Here is a 23,507-nt window from a genome sequence, read left to right on the forward strand (position 1 = left end):
TGTAGTGTAGTTTTGCAAGATATTATCATTAAGGGAAACCAATTATCCTGTATCATTTCTTACTACTACATGTGAATTTGTAATTATCTCAAAATAGTTAAATTAAAATTACATATACTTCTTTAATGTGGATATTATAGATGATACGATTCAGTTGACAGGTTGGAAGAAAATGCTTACACTCCCTAAATTTGAGAAGCACTGATATAGAGACTTCAAAAGAAATTATTGCAATAAATAGAAATGAGCAATTTATAAAATATAGGTAAACTATTAATACATAATTCATATAAGATAATATTCAAATGGATAATAAGGGTATAGAAAGATGTAAAAATTCACTGGGAATCAAATACAAGAAGGTATTACCACTCCCTCACCAGGTCTGCAAAAATTAAAAATTAAAACTCTGTCTAGTGTTTAGAGAGGGGCGGGGAAATGTAATTCATGCTGCATTTGCATTTGATGTGAGAAATACTAGTACAGACTTCTAGAGAAGAATCTTACAGTACTTAGTAAAATTCAACATGTATACATATACATATACATCACATACGTGCACACACACCACAAAATCTAAGACCTAGCAACCTAGCAATCCTTCTTTGTACATAACCCAGTATAATCCCCTGTATTCCATTAGGGGATATGTACAAAGATGTTCATCTCAGTGTAGTGTGTAGTAGAGAGAAGTTAAAAACAATTTAGGTATCTAGATATAGACAGAGTAAGGTGGACAAATCTTATCTTATAGAAACAGTATTGCCACTAACATAATAAAAATTTTGGGAATCTATGTCTGTCTATCTATCTATCTATCTATCTATCTATCTATTATCACCTATCAAACAAATCCATGCTACTGATTTACAAATACACACGCAATTATGATGATATATATATCTAACACATTAAAGGGCTTGACAATTTATGGGGGGGTAGGAATGGGGTTAAAAGGAATAAATAATAAAATAAATGAAAGTGATGTTATTGAAAAATTGAATACTTCATTGATAATTCAGTAGATCACTGTGTAGGTCTTTCACTTCTGTTCTAGAAATGGTGACCAGAGTTCAAAATCAAAAGCAAAGTGGTCTTAATTACCTGGTATTTTACAGAGACTTACCAATAGCCAAGGCCTGGCCCTTCCCAGAGGGCTTATTACATGTTCAGAGATGGCTGAACCAGCTGGACTACCTCCAAGCATGATCACAGCAACCACTTATCCCTCAATTCACAGCTTCTACAATATCCAAAATGACTAGGGTGGTGGGGGAAGTCCTTTACTAAAGGGAGACTACAGTAATTCTTTCCTGATTTGCCCACGTGATGAAATATTTCCACCCCATAAGCCAAGTGAAAAATTAAAATCCCCAGTCAGGGGGCGCCTGGGTGGCACAGCGGTTAAGCGCCTGCCTTCGGCTCAGGGTGTGATCCCGGCATTATGGGATCGAGCCCCACATCAGACTCCTCCGCTGTGAGCCTGCTTCTTCCTCTCCCACTCCCCCTGCTTGTGTTCCCTCTCTCGCTAGCTGTCTCTATCTCTGTCAAATAAATAAATAAAATCTTAAAAAAAAAAAAAAATCCCCAGTCACTTACAGAGCTTGAGAGAGCTGAGATATCTACACCATAAAATCTATAATATTCTTTTACTTTGAGGATTATATTCCAGAGACAGAATGGAATCCAGTACCAGAGATATCTTTGGGCCCACTCAGTCTGAATCTGCCAGGTTGCTTAGAGAAATAACTCTATGCATTTCTGAACAACATGCTGCATAAAAAAATATGATGTCTGTGTTGGTGAGGATGTGGAGAAAAGGAAACCCTAGTACACTGTTGGTGGGAATGTAAATTGGTGCGACCATTGTGGAAAACAGTATGGAGGTTTCTCAAATAGTTAAAAATAGAAATACCATATAATCCAGTAATTCCACTACTTGGTATTTACCCAAAGAAAGTGAAAACAATAATTTGAACAGATATATGCACCCCTATGTTTATTTACAATTTATTACAATTAGCATTATTTACAATGGCCAAGGTATAAAAGCAACTTAGGGCACTTAGGTGCCCACTGAGAGATGAATGGATAAAGGAGATGTGGTATACATATATACATTGTGATATTACTCAGCCATAAAAAAAAGAATGAGATCTTGCCATTTGGTACAATGTGAATGGACCTAGAGGGTATTATGCTAAGTGAAATAGGTCAGGCATAGAAAGACAGGTACTATGTGATTTCACTTACATGTAGAATCTGAAAAATAGAACAAATGGACAAATAAAAAAGACTCTTAAATATGGAGAACAAAATGGTAGTTGTCGGGGCAAAGTGGATGGGGGATGGGTAAAATAAAGGGGATTAAGGGGTACAAACTTCCAGTTATTGAATAAGTAAGTCATGGAGATGAAAAGTAGAACATAGGGAATATAGTCAATAATATTTTAATAATGTTGAAGAGTGAGAGATGGTAGCTACACTTATCTTAGTGAGCACTGAGTGGTGTGTTGAATTGTCAAATCAATATGTCGTGTACCTAAGACTAATGTAACACTGTATGTCAATTCCACTCCAATTAAAAAAAAAAGTCTGAGCCACACATTCAGTTATGTGAAGTCCAGAAATCTGCAATGCAAGGTCATGTGGATCATGACATTTGTCTGATTCTTCTTTTGTTGAAAGGGCCTCCTTTGTAACAATTTCATACAAAAAGGAGTAAGTTTAATGTCAATTTGTCTGGCCATCAAGTTCCTAAAAAGGTACACTCACAATTTAAAACAGACTATAGGCCAAGAGGATTACACTAAGAGACATTTATCATTAATGTTTCAAAAATGATACTCTTTAGAAAGTTATAGAAAAAAATTCAAAATATAAGAATTATGTAAATTAGAAATCTGCAATCCATCTTTGGTGCCCTACTGTCTCTTACCCCTCCCATTTGATCTATCACCATATCTTAAATATTTAATGGATGATTTACTGCTTTAAACACATCCACTTTTGGCCGTATCAACTGCCATCATCCTAGGCTAAGCTAGCATCATCTCTAAACATCAGTATTCCAATCGCCTCTAAGCTTCCATAATTCATGGTGGCTATTTCCAGTTAGTTTATTACACTGAAGACAGAGTGTCATTCAAAAACACAGTTTTAATCACACTGTCATTCTAGTGCCACATTCTATCCTCACTTAAAATATTTCAAGGGTATTTATATTGTGTATATGTTAGAATCAAGAAAATAGAGGAAAAACTTCATGTGGCCTTCAAGTCTCTGCGTAAGGAGGAGTCAGAATATGCCTATTGGTCAAACAAAATTAAACTTATTACTTATACCACAATTCGGGGAAATGTCACCTTGATAGAGTCACCATAGTATCACAGAAGGAGGCCAGGGGAGAATATTCATGAAGTTCTGAAATCTGGACTCAAGTGGTATAAAAAGAATCTTTCAAGGCAGGGAGCTTATTAGGATTGGGCACATTTTGTATCATAATAATACCTGAAGTTTTAGTGACTCAGCTTAGAAATGAGTTTTAAGTAAACTGTTGTTTGATAAATGAGTTGGTTGTCTAGGACAGCAATGCATTCTTCTGTTCAATGAACTATTCCCAGATTAGTTTGTTCAGATAGATTGGTCTGTAGAAATTTACTAAGGGAACCAGAGAAGTATTTATTGGTTTACAGCCTATTTTCCAGAACAAGACTTTTTTGAGGCAATAGAAAAGTCTTGTTGATTCAGGTGGCCTCAGTTCTCAGTCCTTGATAGTTAAAACTATGTGGAGGGGGAAGGTCCCAGTTCTCATTCTTCAGCTCGAGTTTATACTAGTTTTCCTCTTTCTCCTCTGGCCACAGTTCTTGCATATAATCAGAGGGACTCCTGTATGTACCATGGGCCCTCTTTCAGTAGTGTTTTTGCATATGCATTCCTTCTATGTAGATTGCTCCTCCTTTCTCCTTTTCACATCTTAAACTCCTATGACTTCTTCATAGCTCAGTAATTACTTACTGAAGTCCTTCCTGACACCTCTGACTTGGTTAAACCAGTCTATTTTGTGCTTTCACAGTTTCACGAATTTCTCATTTGTAACACTGGTACAATTTTATTTTGTTTGTTTGATTCTTTGATTAAAGGATAACTCTTCCACTAGACTAAGATTTAAGAGGTAGGTTTCATTTTGGCTTGACTCCCTCATAGACCCTCAGTATCTATTACACCATCAGCCACATATTAGTTACTCAGCTATTTGGATGAATGCAAAATATCCCATTCCCTAACACTTCTGAATTTACCTTTTATAAAAATTAATATCCAGACCTAAACCCTTGGACCATATAATTATCTCCAGGAATCTTGGAACTTATCACTGGAGAGAAGATTCTATGGAGTAAAGAAGTAGTATTTGCAATAAGCAGGGTGGGGACTAAGAATCATAAAATTTAAATGTTTAAAGCATATGACCTTTTTTTAGAATCCAAAATTGCTGAACTGGGACTTATCAGTATGAAAGATGTTAACCAAACTGATTTATGATTACTAAGATTATTCAAAACACTTCATTATATAAGAAAAAACTACTCAAAACAGGAAATTTTTTTCACTTTTCATTTCATAGTATTTTCTCAAAAGGATATTGTGTAACCAAATGTAAATATGGAAATCCAAGTGTAGCATCTGTGAACAATAAGAAAATGCTTTATTCATTATAATCAGAGATGCTGAAAAATTAAATATGAGACCAGTATTTTAAAAGCATGTATTTTTTTTCATTTTTTTCTCAAATTCAGTTCATGTTTATGTCATGGGAGAAACCATCTATTGAGTATACAAGCACACACATACACATACACAAACACACTTTCAAGACATATGAGAGAAAACAATAAAATATTAAATAATTTAAAAAATAGACCAAATAAACCATTTGTCAGTTTCAGCAGAAGGCCACAGGCTAAACTTCAGTGAACTGAAATTACATGACATTTATTAAGCACCTACAAAGGCCTAGCACTAAGCAGCACTGCAGAATGAAAAGACTGCATGAAGGAAATAAAGTCTCTTTCCCAACTAGTTCTAAACCACAGAAGATAAATAAATAAATAGCTAAATGAAATACATGTATATATGGCCAAGTGGTAAAGTAAGCATAATACATATAGAGATGAGCATGATTGACATACCAATAAAGTAGATTTATGAAAGATTTGGATATTAAGGGAAAACTACGAAAATGAAATACAAAAGAGAGCCTAAGAAGTTATTATAATGCTTTTCTTAATATTATAATGCTCATTCTTTCTAGGTCAACTCATTTGAATGTAGTCTCTTAAGAAAAAAATTCACTCTCAAATCTTATCATATAGTTTATAGGGATGTGCTGCTTGTAAGGACTTAATTCATATGATTAAAGCAGCAGAGTACACAAATACAGATGCACTAAGAGTGCATTGACATGTTAAAGTGCTAAGTATGAATCTCACAACTATGGAAGCTGGGCCCATAAAAAAAACAAGTACCAAAACTGGGAAACATTTCTTCACAGAACCCTATCATTTCTTCACATCTTATGAGAGAGAAGCACTTTTTTTTTTTAGATTGTCTTTTCAAGGATATTTGTAAAAGGAACAGCCATTAATAATGTCTCCTTCCAGATCAAAGAGTAGGCATACTTACTGCTCATTATAAAAATTGGAGTCAAGTTTCCTCTCCCTTAATACAACCCACTGCAGATGCAGACATCCTTCTGGGTTCTTCTGCACTAACCCATGGGAAATGAGGTCAAAGAAACTGATGTAAATGTTAGATGATTGTGTTACTTCTTGTGCTCTGAACCAGAAATCTTGTGTCTTCTAATAGCATTCATGAAACTTGTTAGTGGGCAAGTATGGTATCATCTCAGATCTTTCACAGTCCTTGACAGTTGCTTTAGACAGTTTACACTGCTATAACAAAATTAACGTAAAACTGGGTGGTTTAAACAACATATTTCTTATGGTCTGGATCCTGGGAAGTCTAAGATCAAAGTGCCAACAGATCCCTTATCTAGTGAGGACCTGCTTCCTCGTTCATAGACAGACACACTCTGTGTCTTCACACAGTGAAAGGAGAGAGCGAGCTCCCTGGGGTCTCTTTTATAAGGGCACTAATCCCAGTCATTAGAGCTTGACCCTCATGACTTGATCACTTCCCAAAACCCCCATCCCCATATTATCACACTGGGGATTAGGATTTCAACTTACAAATTTTGGAGGGACACATATCATAAAAACAGTTATGACAATGAGAATGGGATGCTGACAGAAGCACGGCTTTCTGGAAAAAGAAGTCCTAAGTTTGTTACAAACCAACTAACAAGATTTAAAGGATGACCATCAGAATAAATAGCAAGTATGTTGACCATACTGTCGGGAATGGCCAGCAATCCCTGTACCGACGGATGAAAGATTACTCCAAACTATGCCGTGAAAGAGAGGAGAAGGGCAAGGGGGTCAACACTCAGAGATGAAGACCCTTTGCTCTTCTTTGCTCCTTTTTTATTGGTCCTTCAAGATAATCACAAATCCTTACCACTGTTCCTTAAACACAGGTTGACAAGGGGTCTTACTGAGACTGGGAGGATCTGTTTACAGGAGAGTTACCATGTGTTAATTTGGGTGTGTTCTATTAAACATCGCCTAAGAGACCATGCCTACACCTCTTAGATCACGGGGCAGCTGTTTGGGCTAGGAAAGTTTCAGGAAGGCAACTCCCTGCTGCGTTTCAACGGGAGAATAGTCACGTAGGCCTTGGCATTCCAAAGGCGTACACCCTTCTCCAAAACCTTTCCTGCCCTCAGCGGCCTCCTTGTTACATTTTAGCAAGCCAGGTATTATGGCAAATTCCATGCTCTACGTTAACCCCAACACCATACCATAAGGCCAGTTGGGCAATAAACAGTCCTCTATTTTATTACCTATTAATGAGGAAGAATTGGGGCAGTTGTTATCAGCTGAGTACTGAAAAGTAGTTTCAGTGATAGTTTCCTGAACAGTATCTTGTCCTTTATTACCCTCAAGCAGGGGAATTCCTTGCCAAACCAGTGGTCACCCTGCTGTAACAATTAATACGAAGATTCATTACAGATAGCCAGAAGTTTCCTCTCTCTTTCAGACAATAAAGAGGTTAAGTTCCAATGCTAAGTGAGAATGGAGGAAAAATTCATGAGTGCTGTGGCCAGAAGCCAGACCAATTTTGAGTACTTTCTCTTAGAAGACAAGGGAGTGAAGTCTATAATGTTTAAGAAAGATGGCAACAGCTGGACTGTCTTAGATCTTACCTTCTTCTGGTGTCTACTATGCCAACTTTAGATAGATTTAAAGCGTAACAATAAAAGATCTCATCTCATGAATTTCAACTCACACAAGAGAGCTCTTGCTCTCTCTGGGGAATTTCTCTGAGCATAAAAAAATTGTCCTACCCATTAAGATGAAATCTTAAATTTAAGAGATATTTTCATGACAATGGGGTAGTTAATACCCTGGATGAAGATGGACAAAAAGCATTGCTATGTGGGTCACTGAAAGCTGAGTCAGGCAGTCAGTGGGTTCAAAGCCTATGGTCCCAGAGAGAAATGAATGTGACTTCAGATACTATGTTAAGTAATCCTCAAACCTAAATTAAATGGTGTCAGTAATAATGACCTTATTACCTGGTAAAGGGCATTGGGAGGACCAAAAACATTTGAAGTTTGAGCTGTCAGCAGCAACCTTGGAAATAATTCATCTGGTTTATTATTCATTTGACTTATACTGAGAGTCATTCACTCCCTCCATATCCCCAATCTCTACTTCTCCTCCACCATGACCCAGTTACTTAAAAAAAAAAAAAAAAAAAAAAAAAAAAAAAAAAAAAAAAAAAAAGGATTAAGTGTCACAGCAGGGTGTCCTTGTCTTCAAAGTGTACTGAAGTCTATGCACACCCATGGAGTATGCTGAGGACTTTTGGGGAAATGAATAATTCCCATTGTTATGGCTCTGTCCAACATGATCCTAAGGGGGAATAGATGCATGATTTTAGCTGATGGGGTTTGGGCAAGACTACTAGTGGGGAAGTGAGGTCAACATGATCATATACGTGGGGACTGATAAGACCCTACTGGGCTAATTCAGTGTACTGTTATTTCTTCTACATCTGAATGTATTGTAGGAAATAATGTGCTATATGATTGTACTTCTACATTACATAAATATGAGACAGGATTCTCCTGACAGAGAAAGTCCAGCAATGAAGAAGTACTAATGGGAAATACTCTTCTGTTATTTGCCACCAGTTGGTAGATAAAGATTTAATGTGACTGCTTCTACCCTCTGATACCTAAAGTTTTCACTATTTAATCGATGTTCTCTCAGCCATCTTCTGAATTGTCTTGGCAAGTCAGAACCTCAATGATCCTAATCATAAATGTTATCAAATCTCTGCCAGCAGGAATGACAGATAAACACTTACATAATTCAGATGGCTGTTCACCAAGTAGTGTTTCTAGGGACTACGCGGACAGACTCATAATGCTTAATTCTGCTGCCAGTCAAGGAAAATCAGTTATTTCTTTGGAAAAGTGCCTGACCAAGAAAAATAAAGCTTAGCATCTTTTTGGAGTTTGGGAGTATTAGAGATAACATATGTCTCATTAATGCATTCTTCTTGATCTTTTATATTGGCTGATCCACAAAGAAACACCCTTTTAGTGGGGTCCAAACTAATATGCTGTTTGGAACCTATCAATCTAGTTGCGGCATGCTCTCTATCTTTGTGGTGCCTCAACATAAACGATTATTTTGGATTACAAGTTTCTGACTGATGGTCTTGCCGATTGAAGTCTCCAACAAGAAGTCTACTCCCAAAGGCGCTCCCCAGAGTTTTAGATTCATTGCCTTCCTGACATTGCTGTCCAGTATACTCCTTTTAAAAGCAGCTATTAGATTGTTACTACAATCTTGTCAAAGCTGAATGCCTGACCAAGGATGCTTTGTGACTCTCTTGCCTGATATTGCCATGATAAAGTAAATCAACTTGTACTCAATAACTAACAAGGTGGAAAGAACCCAAAAGCCTTACTTGTCCGTTGAAAATGGCATATTAAAAAAACACAACCTGCAGTTGTAGTCCCAGTGGCATTTTGGTATCACATGCAAAAGTGGCAGTAATCCTTTATTCAGCCATCTGCAGCAAAGCTTTAAGCTCATTAGGGCTGTCAATTCACCTAGGTTCCCTAGGCTAGCTTCAGTGATGATTCAGCTAAGCTAAAATGCACTATGATCACAGTGAGGCTGTTCAGCCTTAAAATCAGCTATGTAGAGCTAAAAGCAGACAAGGCTACTCTGCTTAGTGGGCAGAACTCAAGGCCATTCTCATAGCTCTAGCCAATCCCTTGATGAACACTATTAATATTTCACTGACTCTTGGGTTGTCAGCAATGGCCTGGAAGTTTCATCTGCCACTTTGAAAATTGCAGACTGGCAGATTAAAGACACCCCTTTTGGGGACCATGAACTCCAGAAAAAAATTGGGCTGCTTATGAAACCGTCTAGGTCACTTAGGCAGATGCTCAGAGCAAGGACCCATTCTGTGGTAAGTAAAACCACAAGTAAGCGGCTGTTTAAGGCTATATCACTCAAGTTGTCACCATTACTACCTGAACCCATCATTTAGCAGATATGAAACATATTCAGTATTATATCTGGCTACAGTGTGAAGAATTCCATGTTTTTCTTTTGTCTCTGACCTAGGATTTTTGTGTCTTCTACCAGCATCCATGGTACTTCAGCAGCTAACTTGTTCACTTCAAAGTAGTGTAAAATCTCAGACCCTTCACAACCTTTGACACCTATAGGCAAGCATTTTAAAAACCACTATTTGGCATATTTAATGTTTTCATATATTATAGTTGGATTATGAAATGCATCTGTATGCATGTGAATGTGCACATGTCTTAGTGTTGCACTTAATAAAATTTATTTACAAAATTTCATTCTAAGTGTGCATAAAAGTTGGAACTTTGGATTATTTAGAAGAATAGTTTCCAAGACCTGCTTTGTAGAGATAATGCTAACTGAAGTGCTAGCTTAAATATTCCCCCAAGTAAAACTCTTGCATAAGTAGATACTAATTCTTTATGATTACTATTACTTAAGAACAAAAATATTCACTCACTCAGTATTCATATCAGCAACAAGTAGTAGTAGATTAAAATTTGTATTATCAAATAGGTAGCATCTTGTTATTGCATTTTTTTTTACATTTCAGTATGTTCCTTATTTGCCTGAGTTATCAATTTAGTAGTTTTATTATCCACGAAATTAATTTTTCAAAAACACTGAAGTCTCTATGAAATATTATAAGTGAATTAGTGAAAGCAAAATATTGAATTCCAAGAATGGGTGGTAGGATTTGAAAAATCTATGATTTAAATTATTGTTAATAAGCAAGAGTTTTTCCCAAAATTGTATTTCTTTTTCCATGAGAAAATAGATTTATTAGATCTACTGCCATGCGAGCTAATGCATTACATTCCACCAGAACAAATGACAACTGTGGGCTGGTTTTCATTGCCACAGAAAACAGATGAGAATTTCAAAGTTAGTTCTTTTGGATTGTTTCCTACGTATACAGCACCAATGGAAAAAATCACCCCCACTCTTAAGATTGGAAGGTAAACATTCCCTCAACATTTGGGAAGCTTCTTTATCAGTAAATAGAGTCATGGATAAGGAAATAAATGTTTTACAGACACGAATACCGGTTTCTTCCTGGGAGAGGAAATGAATTGTCCTGCACAATCGTCTGTTCTGAGATTCAATGTCAGACAAAGCATTTGATGGAAAAGTTTTACCCAACAGGGTTTTATGAGGAGAGAATATCTTTGACTTTTTATTTAAGTGTTTAGAAATCATTTTATATTTTGGCTTCTTTTCTCTCCCAGGAGTTGGTTACATGGAAAATTATTTTCACACATATAGCAATTCCGCATTGCTAATTGAAAAGCGTCTTGCCACTCTTGCCTTGTTATTGAGTTTTAGCAACCACCCCGTGAGGTTGGGCAACATAATGAAATTCCTTTTAGAGAAAAAGGCAATAATGGTATAATAAAACTCTATTTCACTTCTGCATGAGAGAGTAGCAAAGCAGATTTCAATGCAGTTTTCTGAAGGCTTTACTCCACTCTTGTTATGAGTCTATATATATAGCACACAGAATAAATGTCAAAAGTATCTCTTTCTTTTCATCTATTATTTTCTCATTTATTTGTTAGATAATTTTTAAAAACAAATTGGAGTCTAGAAGTCTCACTTCACTGACACAGACATCATGTTTTCAAGAAAACTTGAAAAATTCCTACTTATACCAAGTTCATACAATTAAACCAAACTCATGACTTGCTCTACCTACATTAACCAAAATGGGCATGACACTTTAAGCAATCTCTTGAAGATGCATAGTTTTAGTTATGACTGATATGCTGTTTCTGAGACAAGTCATAGAAAAGATGGAAAACATCTGACTGCCAAAATTTGACTACTTGTGGGGTGTGTGGATGGCTCAGATGGTTAAAGCATGTGACTCTTGATTTCGGCTCAGGTCATGATCTCAGGGTTGTGAGGATCAAGCCCCACATCAGCCTCCACTCTGGGTGTGGAGCCTGTAAGATTCTCTCTCTCCCTCTCCCTCTGTCCTTCCTCCTCCACTCATGATTTCTCTCTAATAATAATAACAATAATAAATTAATTTTAAAAAACGTTTGACTACTTGAATTCAGTCACTATAATCTCTTCCAACTTGAACACAAGATGCATGGAGGTTTGGCTTTCTCTGTTTGTGTAACTGACTATCCAAATTACCCAGAATAGTACACGGGGTATAGTAAGTATATAAGTATACAAGCACCCACACTTGGGAGTTTCTAAAGCATTAGTTAAATTGTTATTGCTTTTTCCCATTATAATTAATTCCTATCCAAGGTAAAATAAATGTTGACAAAGTGGAATGTGTTTATCATTCTGAGAAGTCAGAATTCTGCTGGAAAAACTGCTATTAAAATATACTGATTCCTTTTTTTCCCCCAGATGTATTGGAATTACTATGAAGAATATTACTGTGATGTTTACACAATAAGACTTTCAGCCTTTGTTTTCTAAAGAATATAAGCTTAATAAAGTTCTACAAATAGAGTTCCTCTTTCAGAAATATAGTCAGGTATGAGTTTCACAAAAAAAAATTAGAATAGTGATTATGCTTTAAGTAAAGAGAATTACTATCATCCACATAATCAAGACATTTTGATCCTAAAATAATTGGTTTTTCTCCTTAATGTCTAAGTAGCAATAATTTTAACTTTCTCATACTGGTTGTTCTTTTCTAGTTCTCTTTGGGATCAAAGGGGCTAAAAACAGAAAAACAATAGCAACAACAACAATACTGCCTTCCCAAGTTGTGTGTCAATTGAGGATTGACTCTAGATGCGTCTTATCTGTGGGAAAGTAGGTTTCCTAACAATTAGGATAACTACAGTATTTAGTATCCAAACCAGGACACTCTGAAAGAAAAAAAATCAATGTTAATAACTACAGTAAGCATAAATTGAGACCATCCTGACAAACCAGCGCATATGTTTACACTATTTATAATGAACCACAGACTTCAACAAATTCACCCATCTTCTACCAGACTGTGCTGAATGATCCCAGGCGTCTCCTGTGGAAGCAAACCCTTTTTGCTTCATGCTGGAAAGAAGAAAATAGCATATATTCTTAGCAGGCAGATTTTCTCTGGAAAAGGAAAGAGATGAGCCAAACGTTGTCAGTTTATTCTCCCCAGATTTGCTGTGCCACGCCCGCAAACTTGGAGGGGTCTCTCTGGGAGGGACAGCAAGAAGTGAGGGGTTTTACACCAGTGGCTATCTCTCCACATGGAAGAAAAAGTCAGGAGTTGAGTCAGAGGTGTTCCTCTCCCTTCCCCCACATGCCCGTCCTTCTACATTTGGGATATGGGCAGTCAGTGCTTCATATAACGTGCATTTTAACAGAAAAGCAAATTCTTAGCTCTTATTTCCAAAGACTACTCTTGAAAGAAACAATATAAAGTTTATTCTAAGAAGACGTTTTAAAAAATCGAAGACCAGCTAGAGAATGTTTTCATAGCCTCTGGCCATGGAGAGGAAAGGAGAAAGATTGGTGGAAGCAGGGAGGTTAGATGTTATGTGAGCCTAAGAAAAGTTCTCGCTTCCTGCCTTACAGAGCATGATCCCGGGAAGGGCGAAGGACGAGGCAGAATAAGAAACCCAAGATAGGTTTATGCAACAGGACAGATAAGACAATAACTTACTTCTTGAATGAGGGCTTGGTGAATCCCTGGACCCAGTAGTAAATCGAGTAAAAGCACTTTATGTGACATCAATGAAATAGGCCTAGTATAGGATGTGAAATGGTGCTTTTTCATTTATTTACTTATTTACTTATTTTAAGCTGCAAGGGTAAGTCACAGAGACTCAACAGAACTTTTGCTTGGGAAAACGGAGTGCGGCCAACAGTGGGGAGAACAGATCAGGCTGCAGATTACGGTTCAATAGTCTTCCATTCCTCCCAAAGATGCCAACATAATACAGAAATCCCTAGAATTTATAGCAATCACAAAGAGAAGGAAATAAATCCTAAACTGAGATAATGATTCTGGCTGTTTTAAAACAAAAATAAAGCAGGGAGAGATTGAGTCATAGAAAAACAGAATTATTTTCACATTTATGTGTGTATTTATTATGTTGACTTTTTACATTTATGGATGCTTGATATCTTTTGAACACTCTTCCCGTATTTGGATAATTTGGGTAATTCTCTCCAAGAAGTAAAATTCACTTGTCTTTTCTCTTTTGCCCCTGCAAAAGGCTTTCATTTAGAAGTGGGCACTATTGGGAAGTGGCAGCAATGTGAATAGGTATTTTTAATAGAGTGAAGGCAGAAACACGCAGCATTTGAATGGCAATACTGTAATTCTATGTTCAATGCCAGCTGTATTAGTTTGCTAAGAATTTCATAACAAAGTACAACTAACTAAATGGCTTAAACAACAGAAATTTATTGTATCACTATTCTAGAAGCTGGTAGTCTGAGATCAAGGTGTTGGAAGGGTTGGTTCCTTCTAAGGGCCACGATGAAGACTTTGTTCTATACCCCTCTCCTAGCTTCTGGTTTGCTGGCAATCTTTGGCATTTTGAGACTTATAGATACCTCATCCCAATCTCTTCCTTCATTGTCACATGACATTGTTTTCATGTGCTTTTTTGTGTCTAAATTTTACCTTTTTATAAGAACACCAGACATACTGGATTAAGGGCTGACCCTAATCCAGTATGGCTGCATCTTTAATTAATTACATCTGCACATTACTTTCTGAGATACTGGGGATTAGGATTTCAAAATATTGAGTTTTGGAACACAATTCAACCCACAACATTAATATGTTGGTATGTGTTGTGCTGTCTGTGTCATAGTGGTAGCAAAATTGGTATTTCTGCTCTTATAACCCCTGCAGCGACCTTGAGATATTATTATTGGCATTATAGCCTCTAGGCCTAATTCTCAGTGTTCTTACAGATCCTCAGGCTACTTAAATTCTGTTTATATGCCTAAATTTGAATTCATCTAATGTATTTATAAATATACAAGTACAACTAAAGATGCACACATGCACACACACACACACACACACACACACACAATTAAACTTCAACATTTTTTAATGAAAATATCCAAGGTTAGTTTATTTTTTTATTACTTTTTAAAAATACTTTATTTACTCATTTGAGAGAGAGAGAGTGCAGGTAAGAGAGCACAAGCAGGGGGAGCAGAAGAGGGAGAGGGAGAAGCAGACTCCACACTGAACAGGGAGCCTGATGTGGGACTTGATCCCAGGACCTGGGATCATGACCTGAGCCAAAGGCAGATGCTTAACTGAGCCATCCAGGCACCCCTCCAAGGTTAGTTTAATTTTGTATTCTTCTCAATGTATCATCTAGAAGAGCAGCATGCACTTTGTAGGGCTTTTATAAATATTTCTTAATGAATAACTAAATATTTAAGATTTTTGTGTTGGAATTGGTTAATACATGAATAATCCTGAAACACCCATCTATCACCTAAGATCTGTGATTAAAAGTCCAAACTCTTTGTTTAAACACACCTTCCTTCCAGATGTTCCTCATTTCTGCAACCAGACTATGAACTTGACTTTAGAAGGAAGTCAGTGGGTATATAGATAATGTTACTATGGTGCCTATCTTCCTGTTTCCTTTCATCAATTTTTACAGTGTAGTAAACATTCCCAGGTATCTTTTCTGGTTCAGTTTCCCCTGATATTTTATTCTTTTTTTTTTTTTCTTTATCTGAGAAATGCTTTCTTGGTTAAAACATGGATTGATTTTGCTTATTTCTACACTAGTCTGGTTTCAAACCCTGTCAACTCAGTTTATTAATTGAATAACTAAAAGTTGTCTCACTTAAATAGAAGCAATGGTGTGCAGTATTGGTCCAAGAAATATCTTTCAGTTACATTAAATGATATAAAACGATTAAATAAATAGTGCATGTGAACTAAAATTGTGTGTAGCCTTATAAAGCATGAATAAACCATATGTCAGTGGAGAGTTTGGATTTCCATTGGAAATATATTAATTTAAAAAGGAGTTCTAACCTAAACACATATTCAATCTATATATCCACCTCACCAGGATATCAACTGACATTATGAAAAGTAATTGAACTGGTATCTGTGACATTATGTAAACATCATCCTATCTAGGAAAAAAGTATTAGGACTCTTGAAAATCTTACTACTTCATTACATGTATAAAAGTCTTTTCTACTAAAGTATTTAGATGTGAAATTTTACATTGAGAAAATAAAGCAGAGAAACATGGTGGCCACACACACACAAAATCCCCCTTTTTTGAGCATTTGTGTTTACTATTAAATAAGCAAGTAAGGAAGGCAATTAGAGCTACAGACAGTAAATAAACATAAGGATAAATCATTTCTGAGCTGGACACAGACAGGACGTTCAAATGTACTGTCTCCTTACTTAGACTGCATATAAGTGGCAGATACTGGTAATCTGAAATACAGTGTACTTTCACTTTCATGGTTTTGGTGGTTGTATTAATTATCGAGGCTCTGCCAATGAATTGAAAATTTGAAGTATCTTTTACATTTGAAATATCAGTCTCCTGGGGTTGCATGGGTGGCTCGGTTACCAGACTCTTGGCTTCAGCTCAGATCTTGATTTCAGGGTTCTGAGATCTCTCCCCCCACCTTGGGCCCCGCACTCAGTGCAGAGTCTGCTTCAGATTCTCTCTCCTTCCTCCTCTGCTCCTCCCCGCTTGTGCTCTTTCTCTCTCTCTCTCTCTCAAATAAATAAAATCTTAAAAAAGAAGGAAAAGAGGAGAAAAGAAAATAAAAGAAGTGAGGAGAGGAGAGGAAAAAGAAGTATCAGGCTCCTGTAAATTCCACCAGGGGGCAAAAATTTTGAAACAGGAAAACCCATTGTCCAGTTTGGGAGTGGGTGAAGTTTAGGAGGCTGGGAGCAATGCAATACCCTTCATCTGATGCCCCATGACTAGTACCAGGTCATGAGCTGTATTTTATTCTGAAACAAAGCTAATTTAAAGATTCTGTTAGAGAATATGCTTTAGACTTAGATTTTTAAAAAGAAAAAACTACTACTATGTAAAAAAAAATAAAAGAAAAAGAAAACAAAGAGATACTTAAAAGTAGAATAGAGCTTCTTAAATTTTAGCATGTATCAGAATTACTGGAGGGCTTGTTAAAAAACAGATTGTTGAGGAACGCTCCCTGAGTTTCTAATTAGTCCTGGGGTGGGGCTGAGGATTTTCATCATAACAAGTCTCCAGGTTACCGTGATGATACTGCTGGCCTGGGCATCCATATTGAAACCCACTGAGGTATAATAATTACTACGCCTCTGTCCTCAGCACCACTTCACATAGTCATGTTCCCATTTGGTTCCTGATAGCATTTGAATTGTCTTCTTACTTAGGTAAAGGAAATAGGATAGAGAAAAATTACTTGGGTTGAGAGTGTCATTCTAGGAGGGAATGCGAACAAGGGCAATAAATTCTGGGAAGTTATTGCAGTCAGTCTGAAGACAGAGGAGTCACTTTGTACCAGATTTTGGCGGGGGAGGGGGGTTCTTTCCTTTATGGGTCAGAAATCAAGACTTGGTCTCAACTGAGGTATGGCACAGCAGAGAAGACAGGACAGAAAATGCTGCGATATTGCCTGGGCCCTCCTACCCACCCACTCAGGGTGCAACCTGAAGTTGTCCTTACTGGTCAGAGACAATACCAGACAGGATTAAGGGAAAAGAACCAAAGCCTTTAAGTCCTTCAAGGATGGTCAGACAAGGAAATCTGTGGCTAAGACCCCGGTTACCTTCAGAGAAGAGAACCTGTATGTAGACTTAACTGTGTCTAGATCCCATACTTTGTCATTCTCTTTTTCTTCATTTTCTCCTTCTTAATAAACTTACTTTGGAATGTTTATCCACATTAAGCCAAGACATCTGAGCAGTGAGAGGCTAATTGTGGTACCAGCCATAAAATACATTTGCCAAGAGGGAAAGGGTGTTGGTAAAGCTGTGGTATTTCACTCCGGTAGAACTCTGGAACCTGATCTATTATGATCCCCTATGATATAGCTCTTCCCACATGTGACAATTCAGAGTGAAGATAAACTAAAAAAACAAAAAAATCATATTTTTCAAAGGCAGATTCACAGTATATGAATATATAGACCCCTGCAAAAGATTGCAAATAATCAAATGTGTCTCTTCTCCATAAAGAATACTGCCAAGATTAAAGAATTATTCATGATATAAGGCTTCACATATCAGATGCAAGAAGAGAAACATGTTTTAGACATCATTTTGTATTGTCATATACATGTAAAAGGGAGAGGGAGTCCTTAAGAATTGCTAACAAGGGCGCCTGGGTGGCTCAGTCATTAAGTGTCTGCTTTCGGCTCACGGCGTGATCCCAGAGTCCTGGGATCGAGCCCCACACCAGGCTCCCTGCTTTGCTGGGAGCCTGCTTCTTCCTTTCCCACTCCCCTTACTTGCTGTCTTACAGACAGTCTCGCAGGCTGTCTCTCTGTCAAATAAATAAATAAAATCTTAAAAAAAAAAAGAATTGCAAACATAATATCGTGGCATTTTTAAAACTTTAGATAATTTGAGGAAGAAAATTCCTCTTCAGAAATAATTTAAGTCATCATTTGAAGAGTGTTTTTCTACAAAATGAGACTTATAAAAGGGCAAAAAAAGAAAATGATGAAAGATAGCTTTGTTAAATGTCAGCGATATGTGTCTGTTATTCTTCTGCCTTGCAGGCTAATACACTGCAAGCCAGTTGCTTGAGAGACAGGGTTGCTATTAGCTCTCCGTAGAAATTAATGCACTGCAGGGACTTTCTACCCCAAGGAAAAAAATGCTCTTAAGAATCTGGAGTCATCCAAGCCACCCAGAGTGAGTGTTTTCTGGCACCTAAGGTGTTATGATTGCTATGGTTCTGTCACATGATGCTATTTTCTCAAGTAAATGTAGTTTTTTAAATGCCATAAAGAACTTTGCCCAAATGCTTCAGCTATAAGCCAAGGCTTCCCCCTCCCCCCAGCTTTAGGAAGAGAGCATCTGCCATTGAAAGAATAAAATAAAATAAAATTTTTCTACAACCTCAAAATTAATTTGAAAAAAAAAAAAAAAGCCAATTACCACCATACAGTAATGTTAAGGGATGTAACAAAAATCACAATTAACCAAACAGGTATTAATGTTTTCTATAGAGTCAATTTTGCCATTCAATTGATATTGGTGGGCAGGGGGCAAACAAGGAGAATCTCCCTCTATCTTCCACCTACTGCTTCCTGGGACAGTACATGAAAGGGTAGAGAGCTGGTAAAATAAAGAAAGGAAGAAGATTTGGAATAAATTATTAACTCACCGATTGTTGAGATTGCAGCCCTCCAAAGAACAGTATTTTCAAATTACCTGCCTGACATCAGTTGCAGGCAAGAGGTGCAGACACTGGGGATATAAAGCTGTAACACTTTGAAAAGCAGATCGATCGATTGATCGATCGAGGAAAAAGAGAAATATTATCTGATATCTGATATCTATCTATATACATACATATATATATATATATATATATACACACATCAACACCTTATAAATATATAGATACAGGCTATTTTTTCTAAATGGGTATATACAGTTTGTTCTTAGAATGCCAAAGGCAGGAGGATTTGAGAAATAACGCAGGTCGAAATAGAACAAACATCTGTTTAAAAAAAATCTATCTTTTGATAGGCACTAAAAGATCATAGTGGTGTTTTAACAGTATCTTATTTATCTAACATGATTCTCTCAGGTTCCACAACAGACTATGCGATATCGAAGTGTGTGCTGACCATGTGAGAGGCAGAGAAAGAGAAGCATAGGTTTGTATGTAATTTTATGTTATTCTGGGTGCTGACTGACCAGAAATAACTTCTATTAGAACAATGTATGGTTTACATCAATGGTTTAAATTATCTTGATAAAATATAGTTCTCTGTTAGAATATAATGTTCCAACAAATTTCTAAGCACTCGTGGATTACTTTACAACCCTGACAATTGTATATAAGGTCATTCAGCATGGCACATTTTACATCCTGACAGAGAGAAGCCCCGTGTCCCTTGACTGTAAGCATTAGAACCAAACACTTCAGAGGAAGATGTATGTTATCTCCTTTAGTTGACTAACCTAAGGTGAAACCGCTGGAAGCAGCCCGGCATGCCGTATACGCTTTCGTGCAATGCTTTTGATAACTTACTCAGCTCTCAAGCTGCTCCTCCGTGTGGAAATGATGGTTTGTTATAACTCAGGCTGGAGAAGCAATTCCTGTGGCTTCTCAGAAAGCCGATCTTCCTGACTTTACATTTGGAATAGCTGAACATCTCTGACTGCTGTGCAGTACCGGGAGGGAGACTGCTCAAGATATGAAGACGGCAGCTGTGCTTATTTTGAAAGGACACACAGTGCAGAGTCAATTGTGTGCTGAGATTAAAAGGCCAGGCTGAGATTTCCAAGTGCACAGTGGATGATGGGGCAGACTTGGCTATCTTAAGAGCAGTCGGGCATCTGTAAGATGGAATAATTGAAGAGGATGTCCGTGAAAACTAAAATCTGTACCTAGGCTTAAACAAGCAGCTATATTGTCCTGGGATGTGGGTCCTAGTTGTAATCTTCATCAACTGATTTGCTGGCAAAAAGTTTCTCATTTTTTTCCTAAGAGCTTTCCCATTTTTTTGCGAAAAACAAAATGGAAAATAAGTGGAAAAAAGATAATGACCTTTGGGTGACATAGAAATAAAACTTATTTTATCTCAGCAAGAATAATTTGGTTTCATAAAATTATGATTTTTAAAGTAATGCTCGTGTTTTCAAATCTGGAGAGATTAAATGAACAATTATTTGTTTCTGTGCTATATCAGTCAAAATACTAAACGCTGAGATCATTATCACTTTGTGTTAAATTTAGATGAACAATCATGTATTTCTAGTCCCCAGTTCATTTTAATCATACTTGTATAATTTTTATATTACTTTGAAAAGAAATGTTCAATAAAATAAAGACTTTGCAGGAAGAACAGCTTTTGAGCTGCTCCATTCGCTATCAATAATCTGTTATATTTATAACTAGGTAAATACTCCGGACTTAGTATTCTTTTAAATGGAGTCCCTGCCTCAATATGAACAAATGGAGACAATTTATGTATTGTTCCTTAATATATCCTTTCTCTAATGCTTCAGTAAACTGTAAATGTTATGAAACAAGTTATTTGAGAATAAGTGGTTTAATATGAAGTTCCTGCCAATTAAAGCAAAAATGAAAACCAAAGAACAAAACAAACAAAGAGTTCAGAAATAAAGAAAACTTGAGAAACACAAAGCATAAAAGCAGCATGGCTTCCAATTATATTTTTAGCAAGACAGAAAATATAAGCCAGTAACTGTGGATTTATGACCTTTATAAGGGTATATAATATTTTCATATTACTTATTTTTGATGATTCAAACTGTTTTAGCCTAATGATTAATGATACTCTGCCTTAGATGAAACTGCTTAGGGGGCTAGTTTCCAAGAAAGTGTCCACTAACAGTGGGGATTTTTTGGTTTCTTTTTGTTTAGTTTTGTTTTCTGTAGGAGAAAACTTCATCCATAAAAGGATAGTGTTGTTATATTCATAGAGAGAGAGAGAGAGAGAGAGAGAGAGATCTATGTATTTAATGTTACTATATAGACCCTTGCAAAAAAATTGCAAATAACCAAGTATGCCTATTCTCCATAAAGAATACTGCCAAGACCACAGAACAACTTGTGATTTAGGGCCTCACAAATTAGATGCAATGCAAGAGGGAGAGATTATCTATGTATCTTTTCTTTTACTTCAGGAAAGTAAAAGTCAAGAAGATTACTTATGTTTGAAAACTGCTTTAAGATAAATAAAAGAAAGATTTTCTATTCTTTTCTATTCTTTTCTATTCTTCCACATTCCAATAAAGGCTAAAATGCTGAAAACGCTCTCTTGATTTAAAACAAAACAACAAGAAACTTTTAAAGGAAAATAGAAATTGTCTGTTTCTGGTTACTTTGCACTTAAATCATTAAAATGTTGCTTTCTTAGCCTCCATTAGTTATGCAAAATCATTTTCAACAATTTCAATAATATTTTAGCTGCATTTCTCTTAAATGCAGGCCCATTTTCCAAGGACAAATAAATTTGAACAAAAGATTTGATTTTTGTTAGAAATTTCTCCAGATGTGAATTTTGAAATATGGCTCATTTTATTATCCTGGTTTGGAATAAAACATGGATTAAAACCAGAGGGAGAGAGAGAGGGAGAGAAATACTTAGTAAATGAATAGATAATTAAACATTGTTTACCATTTCATTCACAGATTTTGATGTTTGCCAGAATATAATATTGGCTTGAGAGATGAGGTGTTGGCTAACTTGAAGGCAAACAATTTGATATTTAGGAAAAAAAAAACTGAATTTAGTTGAAAAACAAGTTACTTGCAGACTTAATTCATATTGCCACCATTCTGTATTTGTGTATCTTCTAGCTTTGCATATGTAATGATACTTAGCTAAACTGCATTATTTTGGCTGTATGTCTGTCCCTTGAACAATCTTCAGTCACAGGTCATCAGTAAAGCTAAATACATCAGTCAAACAGCTCAAATTAAAGTAAATAAAATAATTCATGTTAAAAACACTTTTCATCATTTCATCAGGACTTCATATCATCAGAGACACACCATTTACAAACCAACACTTTGTGTCATCATATTTGAAAATATAGCTAATTTTACAAGACATTTGTTGATAAAGTATAAGCATGTATACATAATCATATTTTATCTTTCTTTACCTTTCATGTATTTGGGTGAATAAAATGAAATATTATCTGGATATTTTTGCATCTTTGACGTGCTTCTGCTCTGGCAATACAGGATTTCATTTACTGTATCACACTGGTACCATTTTCACCCGCTAGACTGGTAAAGATTTCTAACATTCTTTGAGGAGACAAAGGAGACTAGGTACTCACATATTCACAGTTGAGTATAAAATTTGGTAACAGTCTTCTGGGGAATAATTTGCCAGTACACATTAAATTTTAATTGTGCACAGGAAGCTGTTTTACAGAAATTACATCACGGTACAGATGTTCACGGAAGCACTGTGCTAGCAATGGACACCACTTACTTTTCCATCAATAAGGGAATAGTTAAAATATGATAGATCCATAAAAGTGAATACAGAGCAGCCATGAAAAAGAAAGCGAATACATACGTATTCGTATGTAGCTATGAAATACATTAAGTGAAAAATGAAATGAATAATATGTAGAAGATTTTTTTTTATTTTCCTATAAATAATAATAGGTAAATATATTTATGAATATCAGCAAGAAAGATGCCTGGAAGAATAGCACCAAGCTCAGGTGGATGGATGGAGAGGGTTGGACTCCTTGCCTTTTATGACTATATAACATAGGAGTAAAATTAAGTTTAAAGAATTTTCTGCTCTTTTCTATTAACATTCACTCCTGAAACCAGCATGTATTCCACTTGGTCAGCATTTTTCTCTTTTCCTGAAAACTACATTCCATCCAAAATAAATATTTCTACAGTGCCACAAAACAAATTATTCAGCTTTACAACTGCACAGCCTCTGCCATATAGTAAATTTCACTAATCCATGGCAAAACTCCATCTCCAATTCAGAAAACATTTATGTTTGACCAGTGGGAATGATGATAAATTGTTTATGTTAACTTTTTGTCTTCTGGGGAAATGTTTTCATTAAGTCTGAATGCTATCTAATGATTAAGACAGGGAAGTT

Source organism: Ursus arctos, unplaced genomic scaffold (genome assembly GCF_023065955.2).
Source record: "Ursus arctos isolate Adak ecotype North America unplaced genomic scaffold, UrsArc2.0 scaffold_11, whole genome shotgun sequence".
Classification (NCBI taxonomy): Eukaryota; Metazoa; Chordata; class Mammalia; order Carnivora; family Ursidae; genus Ursus; species Ursus arctos.